The sequence below is a fragment of the Symphalangus syndactylus genome, chromosome 16 (assembly GCF_028878055.3).
Source record: "Symphalangus syndactylus isolate Jambi chromosome 16, NHGRI_mSymSyn1-v2.1_pri, whole genome shotgun sequence".
NCBI classification, from domain to species: domain Eukaryota; kingdom Metazoa; phylum Chordata; class Mammalia; order Primates; family Hylobatidae; genus Symphalangus; species Symphalangus syndactylus.
Genome location: NC_072438.2, coordinates 53221522 through 53233414, shown reverse-complemented (window position 1 = coordinate 53233414; position 11893 = coordinate 53221522).

Here is an 11893-nt window from a genome sequence, read left to right as displayed (position 1 = left end):
TTTGTACAATGGATTTATGATGTTAAAAGGCAACTGGAAATTATGTGCAGTAACTGTAGCACAAAATTCTAAAGATGTTATCTGCAAAAAAATTTATATCATGTGAATTATGAAATCATTTAATTTAAAGACATAAGAAGGGTTGACCTGAATGCACATTTATTTTTTCTGTGTGTGTGCCGGGCGCTCTGCTACGAACTAATATAGAAGTTAATAAGACATAGCTGCTCTGACTCTTCAAATTTCTCAAAGTAGTGCTGGAAAATTGTATCTGTCCATTTGCTATGGGCAGTTTCTTCACTTTTACCTAGATACACATGATGATTAGGGAACTTCCAATCCTAATTGGTGCAAACAATTAAGATTGGAAGGGAGAAGGAAAAGCAAAGGTACTTTTTCAATTTATCTAATACGTGTGGTTGAGAGTTACTCAAAGCCAATACTGCTGTGTATCATGTGATGCTTTCTCTTCAAATATTCTGTCACTTTGACAGAAAAGATTGTTTTTTTTAAGACCCCAAAAGGGGAAACTAGTTGACATAATAACATACTACCAAAGTATGGTATTTTGAGGCTGAAATTAACATTGCTTTAAGTTGCCCAAGAAGATGTTTTGGGAGTTAGGCAGACCCCTGAGTAGTGCCCCTAAGGACACATACTCTCAGATCCCAGAACTAAAATCTAAGAGAAGGTTTAAACCATGCTCTTTTCCTGATAGAATTTTATTGAAACCAGATACATGAAAAGATGTTACCTCTTTTGTTATTTGAAAAAAAACTAATCAATAAGGATGGAAAAAGACATAAGTCAGGTACTCTACACTTTGATCAAAAGGCCACAGACAGTCTGAGATGTGCAATATAACTTTATACCGCAAAGATAGAGGCATAATTGGAGTGGCTAAGTTTCTCAAAGGCCATGATCAAAGGAGAGCTAGAGCACATGAAAAGAAGAGTGCCAGGTCGATCGCTACTAGATTTCCAGAGGACTAAATTATGCCACTGGAACACAGAATTGCCCGGCTTAGGACAAGGGTTCTTGGGTTACATATAAAACGAAAAAAAATAGCAATAATTATACCTTAACATGAAAGAAAGGCAAAAGAAAAACAATGTCATCTTAGCAGTTAAAATAATGGGACAGAATTTGAGGCAGTGGCTACATCCTCTGGAACAAAGGTTATGAAGTCATATAAATGTGTTGCAATTGGATAATGACAGCAGGAAAGTGGAATTAAATTTATAATTACAAAATTATGTTTTATATACAGGTCTAGTCAATTGTATGATAACACTCAAATTCACTCAATACAATATTACATAGTCAATTTTAAAATACATTTGAGAGATAAAAAGCAATTCTTTGGAGTTTGAAATTATAAAGGAGGTAATTGTGAACAATTTTCAAGTGTTTAGTAATTAGAAAAGCCACATTTGAGATAAACAATTGAGCATAAAAGTTAGGTTCGATTATAAAGTTTGTGAATTTTATATTGTTTAAAACATACATGAGAGACAAGGGTTCTATGAGGAATGTTAAACATATTGTTAAGATCCTGGTATAACTGAGTAAAAAGAAAGTTCATCAGTTATTGTTTAAGAACTATTAAAAAGAGAAAGATGAGAGATTCTATTTTTAATTTTTAAAATACTAGAAACTGGCTTGCTTTAAGGAGAAGAAAAATGATGCTTCTTTAAAGGCAACTTTAAAAATAATTTCAATTTAATGCTTGTCTACAAGACATATGGTTAAAATGAACATTTTCTGTGCTAAGAATGTGTACTTTTTTTCTCTACTGTATTTAACATGCTCTGTTGGAACTATACAACAGTGCATGCATGATTGAGATAAGAAAGATGGTCTGATTTTTAGGGCAGGCCTGGTGGTGACAAAATCTCTCAGCATTTGCTTGTCTGTAAAGTGTATTATTTCTCCTTCACTTACAAAGCTTACTTTGGCTGGATATGAAATTCTGGGTTGAAAATTATTTTCTCTAAGAATGTTGAGTATTGGCGCCCACTCTCTTCTGGCTTGTAGAGTTTCTGCTGAGAGATCAGCTGTTAGTCTGATGGGGAGCTCCTGAAGGAAGCACTAAACATGGAAAGGAACAACCGGTACCAGCCACTGCAAAAACATGCCAAATTGTAAAGACCGTCAAGGCTAGGAAGAAACTGCATAAACTAATGAACAAAATAACCAGCTAACATTATAATGACAGGATCAAATTCACACATAACAATATTAACCTTAAATGTAAATGGGCTAAATGCTCCAATTAAAAGACACAAACTGGCAAATTGGATAAAGAGTCAAGACCCATCAGTGTGAGGTATTCCGGAAACCCATCTCACGTGCAGAGACACACATAGGCCCAAAATAAAGGGAGGGAGGAAGATCTACCAAACAAATGGAAAACACAAAAAGGCAGGGGTTGCAATCCTAGTCTCTGATAAAATAGACTTTAAACCAACAAAGATCAAAAGAGACAAAGAAGGCCATTACGTAATGGTAAAGGGATCAATTCAACAAGAAGAACTAACTATCATAAAAATATATGCAGCCAATACAGGAGCACCCAGATTCATAAAGCAAGTCCTTAGAGACCTACAAAGAGTCTTAGACTCCCACACAATAATAATGGGAGATTTAACACCCCACTGCCAACATTAGACAGGTCAACGAGACAGAAAGTTAACAAGGATATCCAGGAATTGAACTCAGCTCTGCACCAAGAGGACCTAATAGACATCTACAGAGCTCTCCACCCCAAATCAAGAGAATATACATTCTTTTCAGTGCCACACCACACCTATACCAAAATCGACCACATAGTTGGAAGTAAAGCACTCCTCAGCAAATGTAAAAGAACACAAATTATAACAAACTGTCTCTAAGACCACAGTGCAATTAAACTAGAACTCAGCATTAAGAAACTCACTCAAAACCACTCAACTACATGGAAACTGAACAACCTGCTCCTGAATGACTACTGGGTACATAATGAAATGAAGGCAGAAATGAAGATGTTCTTTGAAAACAGTGAGAACAAAGACACAACATACCAGAATCTCTGGGATACCTTCAAAGCAGGGTGTAGAGGGAAATTTATAGCACTAAATGCCCACAAGAGAAAGCAGGAAAGATCTAAAATTGACACCCTAACATCACAATTAAAAGAACCAGAAAAGCAAGAGCAAACACATTCAAAAGGTAGCAGAAGGCAAGAAATAACTAAAATCAGAGCAGAACTGAAGGAAACAGAGACACAAAAAACCCTTCAAAAAATCAATGAATCCAGGAGCTGGTTTTTTGAAAAGATCAAAAAAATTGATAGACTGCTAGCAAGACTAATACAGAAGAAAAGAGAGAAGAATCAAATAGATGCAATAAAAAATGATAAAGGGGATATCACCACCAATCCCAGAGAAATAAAAACTACCATCAGAGAATACTATAAACACCTCTACGCAAATAAACTATAAAATCTAGAAGAAATGGATAAATTCCTTGACACATACACCCTCCCAAGACTAAACCAGGAAGAAGTTGAATCTCTGAATAGACCAATAACAGGCTCTGAAATTGAGGCAAAAATTAATAGTTTACCAACCAAAAAAAGTCCAGGACCAGATGGATTCACAGCCGAATTCTACCAGAGGTACAAAGAGGAGCTGGTACCATTCCTTCTGAAACTATTCCAATCAATAGAAAAAGAGGGAATCCTCCCTAACTCATTTTATGAGGCCAGCATCATCCTGATACCAAAGCCTGGCAGAGACACAACAAAAAAAGAGAATTTTAGACCAATATCCCTGATGAACATCGATGCAAAAACCCTCAATAAAATACTGGCAAACCAAATCCAGCAGCACATCAAAAAGCTTATCCACCATGATCAAGTGGGCTTCATACCTGGGATGCAAGGCTGGTTCAACATATGCAAATCAATAAATGTAATCCAGCATATAAACAGAACCAAAGACAAAAACCACATGATTATCTCAATAGATGCAGAAAAGGCCTTTGAGAAAATTCAACAACCTTTCATGCTAAAAACTCTGAATAAATTAGGTATTGATGGGACATATCTCAAAATAATAAGAGCTATCTATGACAAACCCACTGCCAATATCATACTGAATGAGCAAAAACTGGAAGCATTCACTTTCGAAACTGGCACAAGACAGGGATGCCCTCTCTCACCACTCCTATTCAACATAGTGTTGGAAGTTCTGGCCAGAGCAATCAGGCAGGAAAAGGAAATAAAGGGCATTCAATTAGGAAAAGTGGAAGTCAAATTGTCCCTGTTTGCAAACGACATGATTGTATATCTAGAAAACCCCATCGTCTCAGCCCAAAATCTCCTTAAGCTGATAAGCAACTTCAGCAAAGTCTCAGGATACAAAATCAATGGGCAAAAATCACAAGCATTCTTATACACCAATAACAGACAGAGAGCCAAATCATGAGTGAACTCCCATTCACAATTGCTTCAAAGAGAATAAAATACCTAGGAATCCAACTTACAAGGGATGTGAAGGACCTGTTCAAGGAGAACTACAAACCACTGCTCAACGAAATCAAAGAGGATACAAGTAAATGGAAGAACATTCCATGCTCATGGGTAGGAAGAATCAATATTGTGAAAATGGCCATACTGCCCAAGGTAATTTATAGATTCCATGCCATCCCCATCAAGCTACCAATAACTTTCTTCACAGAATTGGAAAAAGCTACTTTAAAGTTCATATGGAACCAAAAAAGAGCCCACATTGCCAAGTCAATCCTAAGCCAAAAGACCAAAGCTGGAGGCATCACGCTACCTGACTTCAAACTATACTACAAGGCTACAGTAACCAAAACAGCATGGTACTGGTACCACAACAGAGATATAGACCAATGGAACACAACAGAGCCCGCAGAAATAATGCCACACATCTACAACTATCTGATCTTTGACAAACCTGACAAAAACAAGCAATGGGGAAAGCATTCCCTTTTTAATAAATGGTGCTGGGAAAACAGGCTAGCCATATGTAGAAAGGTGAAACTGGATCCCTTCCTTACACCTTATACAAAAAATCAATTCAAGATGGATTAAAGACTTAAATGTTAGACCTAAAAACATAAAAATCCTAGAAGAAAACCTAGGCAGTACCATTCAGGACGTAGGCATGGGCAAGGACTTCATGTCTAAAACACCAAAAGCAATGGCAACAAAAGCCAAAATTGACAAATGGGATCTAATTAAACTAAAGAGCTTCTGCACAGCAAAAGAAACTACCATCAGAGTGAACAGGCAGTCTACAGAATGGGAGAAAATTTTTATAATCTACTCATCTGACAAAGGGCTAATATCCAGAATCTACAATGAACTCAAATTTACAAGAAAAAAACAAACAACCCATCTACAAGTGGGCGAAGGACATGAACAGACACTTCTCAAAAGAAGACATTTATGCAGCCAAAAGACACATGACAAAATGCTCATCATCACTGGCCATCAGAGAAATGCAAATCAAAACCACAATGTGATACCATCTCACACCAGTTAGAATGGCCATCATTAAAAAGTCAGGAAACAACAGGTGCTGGAGAGGATGTGGAGAAATAGGAACACTTTTAAACTGTTAGTGGGACTGTAAACTAGTTCAACCATTGTGGAAGTCAGTGTGGCGATTCCTCAGGGATCTGGAAGTAGAAATACCATTTGACCCAGCCATTCCATTACTGGGTATATACCCAAAGGATTTTACATCATGCTGCTATAAAGATACATGCACACTTATGTTTATTGAGGCACTATTCACAATAGCAAAGACTTGGAACCAACCCAAATGTCCAACAGTGATAGACTGGATTAAGAAAATGGAGAAAATGTGGCACATATACACCATGGAATACTATGCAGCCATTAAAAAGATGAGTTCATGTCCTTTGTAGGGACATGGATGAAGTTGGAAGCCATCATTCTCAGCAAACTATCGCAAGGACAAAATATCAAACACTGTATGTTCTCACTCATAGGTGGGAATTGAACAATGAGAACACATGGACACAGGAAGGGGAACATCACACACTGGGGCTTGTTGTGGGGTGGGGGTATGGGGAAGAGATAGCATTAGGAAATATACCTAATGTTAAATGATGAGTTAATGGGTGCAGCACACCACCATGGCACATGGATACATATGTAACAAACCTGCACATTGTGCACATGTACCCTAAAACTTAAACTATAATAAAAATAAGAAAGATGGTCTAATACTTACTCAGATGAATGGACAATTTAATTCTATAATCCTTTTTTTTTTTAATGAAGTTTCGCTCTTGTCACCCAGTCTGGAGTGTAATGCAGTGGTCTTGGCTCACTGCAACCTTTGCCTCCCAGGTTCTAGTGATTCCCCGGCTTAGCCTCCCGAGTAGCTGGGATTACAGGAGCTCACAACCATGTCCAGCTAATTTTTGTGTTTTTTAATAGAGATGGGGTTTCACCATGTTGGCCAGGCTGGTGTTGAACTCCTGACCTCAGGTGATCCACCTGCCTCAGCCTCCCATGTAGAATATGTTATTCTAAGAAAGGCAAGACAATTTTTTTACATAACTTCTTTTATAGCTGTATACAGTGAATCGTAGATAGGAAGATACTAGCACTTAAGAGAGGATTTAAACCATATCCTTTTCCTTAGAACTGTACTGAAACCTGGACAGTGCTTCTTAAACTTTATGATGCATCTGAATCATTCACTATCTTGTGAAAAGTGCAGATTCCTGTTCAGTTGGGTATGGAGTGGGGTCTGTGATTCTGCACTTTTAATTTTTCTCCTTGTCTGTGGGCCACATGTTGAATAGCAAGTCTCTAGGTCATGTCTGTAAAATGAAGGATATGGGCTACCAAGCCTCCGAAATCTCTAAGTGTGCTTACATTCTGCATTCTTTTAAAGCTGACACTTTTGGAACTAGATCAGACTTAGCTTGTATTTCTGGAAAGATGTGTTGCTCTGAAACACACCTCAGGGAAGATGACAGGCACTGAAGGACACTGGGAATGAACATCCAGATCACTGGAAGGAGCAGATATTTTCTTATGAGTATGTAATACCTCACTAAGATATTAGTTTTCACAACCTTTACACCACCATTAGAGTACCTTTAAATTCCATTTACGTGTACTATAAAAGCTTATATTCTAGTATAGATGGGATGATGCAAACTGATGCTTCCTTGCTAAAAAAGACTGGGAAGTAAGTTTCCAAATGGAAGAAGACTGGGATGACTATAAAAAGGCTATTGATCAGAAGTGAGTGGCTTGAAGAAGGGCTCTCATCTCCTGTGTTTCAAAATGAGAGGGACTCAATTTGAGCAGATATTCCTGACATAAAGATAGCAAAGTTAAAAAAGTTAAAAAAAAAAAAAAAAAAAAAGAAGGGCAAGCCAGGGAAAGTAGAGGTGAGTCACAAAATTTTATGTAGTGCAAGAAGAAGGAAGTGTCTCAGTTAAGAAAAGCTGGTCACTAAGTACATGGGTGAACTGTCAAGCTTTAGTACAAGTAAATATTTTTTAAAAAATTCTTGAAATTAGGACCAGTAGGAGGTGATGATGAAGTAAGGTAGAAGGAAATGAGAAGCATATTTGAAAGCCCAGATTTGGACAGATCTTTGTTTAATGGCCTATAAGAACTGTGAGTTTTTGGTTTACTATTTTAAGTCTTTAGAAGAGAAAACTTGGAGCCTGGAATCTTCTTATTTCTCAAAAAGGAAACAAATAATAACAATAACAAATAGGATGAAAAACAATTCAAAAAATTAATGAAAAGAGGAACTACTGTAACACTATAAATCATGATTTACCAAAAAGTATAAGAAGTTATAAAGCTAATCTGTTGGTTTTCCCATAAATAGTTCTTAACTCCCTCCCTATCTACCAGCTTGATGCTGAGAACTGTCTAGGAGATGGCAGGGCCATAATATGGAAATAACCAGAGTCCCAGAATCATCATGTGGAGGAAAATACCAGGGACGTATGCACAGAACTGCCATATGATTGAGAAGTGGTTTTGCAGTCTGGTCAGCCGCTTATTCGGTGGTTGTTTATTACAGTAGCTAGGTTAACTTAACTAACATAAAAATTTATATCAGAAGTAGTGTGCTGCTTTAAGAAGGCACTTAACTTTTTGCCATTGGCTCAGCGGGCTGGTTGTAGATAGTAAATATAGAAGGCCATAAAGCTGGAGATCCTTATTTGTCATGACAAAAACATTTGATAAAACTGCCACTTGTGATAACTTGGAAAGTAGATCAAGTGCCTACCAAGCCTGTAACTCTTAAGAAGGTTTTGAAAAGAGCCGGAATATAAGGATATATTGTTTGCCTTTCTCTGGTATTACCAACATATAACAAAAAAAGACAATTTTCAGGCATAAATGATAAAGATTTTCCATGATTGCAAAAGCTGATCAATAGCTTCTGGAGTTCAAATAACAGTAAATAAGACAGAAAAGACATTGAGGGCATAAGGACCATCTAGACCTCTCAGGTAACAAATGTGGCTCAGTTGTGGAGCCATATAAGATTAAGGGAGTTGCCCTTCAATTGAAGCATATTGCTTCAACTGGCCTCAAAGTAGTAGAAATTTAAATTTCAAAGTAGTAGTAACAGAGGGAAAGTAGTAGTAATAGAGGGAATAGTTGTGGAGGGAAGGGCAGGGATGAAAGAAAAGATATGGTAGCAAGGAAGACTTGAGAACTATATTTAGAAAAGACTTTTGAGTGTTTCAGAGCACTAAACTGATTGAATGACAATAGATACAGTTTTTGAGAGAAGCTTTTTTTCTGTATTCTCTTATGGAGCTGTATTGGTAAGGAAACCATGAGCCTCGCCAAAAATAACTTGACTATAACCAGTCTTTAACCCATACTTCCAACTTGCCATAATAAGAAACAGCCTGATAAGGTTAGGCAGACTGCTGACTCCTAAGGAGGACAAAATCCCCTACACCCTCCCAGTGGGTGCAGCCAATACCACCTAGTCCAGTGGATAATGTGTTTGCTTCCAGGTAACCAAGTCCAGGTCTGAGCAAAGAGCCTGGAAGGGATCTTCACAATCACTGCACAGCAGGATTTCCTCATTGCTGTGGATCCCTGACTGCTGTGTGTTTCCTGTTTTCCTTTTCAGAGCAGGATTCATTAGGTATATCTTTTCCCTGCTTCATCATTGCATATTAGGTTGTTTGTATTAGCTGGCAATGCAACAAGTTTGTCACTTTGGTTTTTATGTTGCTACACCATAAGGAATACCTTAGGACTTAAGGAAGAAGATAGTACATTACCTAAAGATCCTGCAATGCAAGCTGGGTTAAATAGCCAAATGGAGATTTGGGTATTCTTTCTTTAAAAGGAGAATGAATTTGCCCTGAGAATTAAAAAAAAAAAAAAAATACAAACAGATAATTGGTGTCAAGAAGAGAGATTGTAGCAAAAACCAGTAGCTATTTGCCAAATCTGTTTCTTTTTTCTCTTGGGCATAGAGCGAGACTACAGTTCTCAGGCTCCCTTGCAGTTAGGGATACCTATGGGACGGAATCGTATCCAATAGAATGCAAACAGAAGTAATTTGCACAACTTGCAGACATGACCCAAAAACTATCATGGACAGTTATGTGCCCCATCATGGAAAATATGATATATAAAATGTTACAGACATAATAGGGAATACAGAGATGAAAAATCCTGAATAATCAATTTCTTTGTAATTAGCAGTGGGTTTAAAGACAATCTTACTTGAGCCCTCTGTATACTATTGGCTGCCATTGATTTATTTTTTACCTTGTGAAAGAGCAGACTGATTGAAGGAAAAATTTAAAAAGTGGCATAGTGATATGTTTTCTCTCCTCTTCCTCTGGAAGTCATATTTGTAGCTCTTGCCCTATTGATAAAGTATTATTTATTTATTTAAAAGTTTTAATCTGGCCTGTTAATGCCCCTCTTCATTAATTTCTTCATTTTGGCAGGATACGAAATAACAGCACTTTTACAATGGCAATGCACAAAGCAATATTGATTGCAATTGGTCTATGTGGATAGGCATAATAATGAGCCAATGATGAACTCTGACTGCTGTGCTTAAAAGTACATTGCCAACACAAGCACTAATGTGTACTTTACAGCCATTATATTTTGCCTCTGTCATTGACAGACTTGGGAAAAGCTTTTGGAGAATGTAGGACCACTGAGTCTCCATTATATCTGAATTCCTTTTCTTGGTCTATTCCTGTAGTTCTTGATAATTTCTCAATACAGAAATTATAAAAATGTGAAAGTTTAACACATATACAGATATTGTATTTTCTTAATTCTATATGGGCAGTTATATGTGATTTTATGTATATCTGAATTATATACATGGACTTATATGTTATTTTATATCTCTAATGTAGGTAACAACAGAGAGGTCATCTTTTGGTGTCTGCTTTGAAAGATAATTTTTTAAGTCTTGGGAGGTGGATAGAATTATGTCAGAGACATTATATTTTACAATACTTCTCATAGGCTATTAGCTAGCAGTACTTGTGAGGGTGGGGTGATAAACTGAGAAGATGAGCTACCAGGAGTATGCCAGACTATGAGTGAATTGTGTATAAATTGAACTAAAAGCAAAAGCAAGAGAAGAAAAAAATAGAAGGTTAAAACAAATGGACAATTGAAGAGGCAAAGTAAAGGGTCATCTAAAATAAAGGAAAATAGTGCAGTAAGTGAAATAACTTAGAAAGGAAAGGTTATGTCCATACATACTACTGGGCAGAGAAATCTAATTTTCATGAGAATAAATTAACCAGTCACCCTCACATGTTCACATGTGCATACACAGACACACACACACACCATTCTGTAGCAACAGTTGATAGTTATAAAATACTGGTTTAGAGTGTTTCCCTCTCTATGTGACAGAAGTGTCTCTAAGTAACTGAAGGATCCCTTTGTTGAAGCCTAGGACTCTTGACCAGATCTCTCTTTTTGCCATATATTTTCTTTATCAATTTTGGCCAGGCAAGGTTGAGGCACGCTTGAGCTTGAAATAAAGACGTTTAATTTATAAATGAGCCAATTTGGTACACCTGAGGTGAAAATCCTTTTTATTGCCAAAGGTCTTGCTTTAGCAGAAATGAGGTTGCCTCTAATTGTCTGCTTATTGAAGATCTATGTATGAGGAAATATTATCAAATCAGCAAGAGTGCTTTTGTTTTGTTAAGGCAAAGACCTATGGTCAGTTGTTAACTGATCCACTGAACCTTGAGCCTGTTTCTTCCTACACTGATGCAAACATATGTAAACCATTTGCAGACACTCTCAGTACATATGGCCCATTCATCTCCTTTGTTTTACTCTCCTTAATCATTGAACCATGAAGGTAGTTAATTATTAGCAAAACACCACGATATGTTTTATGTATACCTGTTGTAATTGTTATACCATCATCTTTATGACTTCCTCTTATTATGATTAACTATTGCCATTACAATGATTGGTGTACGACTTGACCCATAAGAACTATTCACCATAGTTGCAAGCAGAGGTTAAATGCATATGGGAAAGATCAAACCCAGTTAATACTTCAACTATGAACATCAAATTCTTGCTAAAATTTTTTCTTTTATGCATGATATAGGATTTCCATTAGAAAAGGTTGGGCATGAGAGTGGCAGAATCTAAGCACATATCTTAGGGACAGAAATCCACACACAGGAAAGTTACCAAGAGGTGCTACATGCTGGTCAATATCTTTCCCAACATTGATGTGTTAAAAAAAATATGTAATTTATTTTTTTGTTTTTTTTCCGGTAGAGGTGTCACTCTTCCCTGATTCTAATGCTATATGTAAACCAACTATAATAGATT